The sequence below is a fragment of the Nanorana parkeri genome, unplaced genomic scaffold (genome assembly GCF_000935625.1).
Source record: "Nanorana parkeri isolate BGI_ZX_2015 unplaced genomic scaffold, ASM93562v1 scaffold3, whole genome shotgun sequence".
Taxonomy (NCBI): Eukaryota; Metazoa; Chordata; class Amphibia; order Anura; family Dicroglossidae; genus Nanorana; species Nanorana parkeri.
The window spans coordinates 5,938,640-5,938,927 of NW_017306271.1; the positions used below are offsets into that span (position 1 = coordinate 5,938,640).

A 288-nucleotide genomic window follows, 5' to 3' on the forward strand; every position below is an offset into this window, starting at 1 on the left:
ATAATTGTCGGGATCCGCTTCAGCTGCGGCGTCTCAGTATACTGAGCTGAGGGTGACGGGAGGACGCTAGTTTGTGTCCTCCTGTTACTCTATGGAGAACTATGGGGAAAAGCCTTAACCCCATAGTTCTCCTTTAAGGAGCAGTAAAATAAGAAAAGAAGTAATTTTAGCAGAGAGATCCTTCTGAAGGGGACCAAGCGTGTGTGCCCAGAAGCTAGAGTGGCACCTTTTTTTTCAGCGTAACCTGAACACTCTAGCGATGCATGGAATTTTTTTTGGGGGGGGGGG

The 288-nt window shown here is 47.9% G+C and overlaps 1 protein-coding gene across 1 annotated transcript in view; it reads right to left on the minus strand.

Moving 5' to 3' along the window:
- Positions 1-288, minus strand: part of SDR42E2 (short chain dehydrogenase/reductase family 42E, member 2) — a 27,830-nt gene that overhangs the window by 17,985 nt on the left and 9,557 nt on the right. The window lies entirely within an intron of this gene.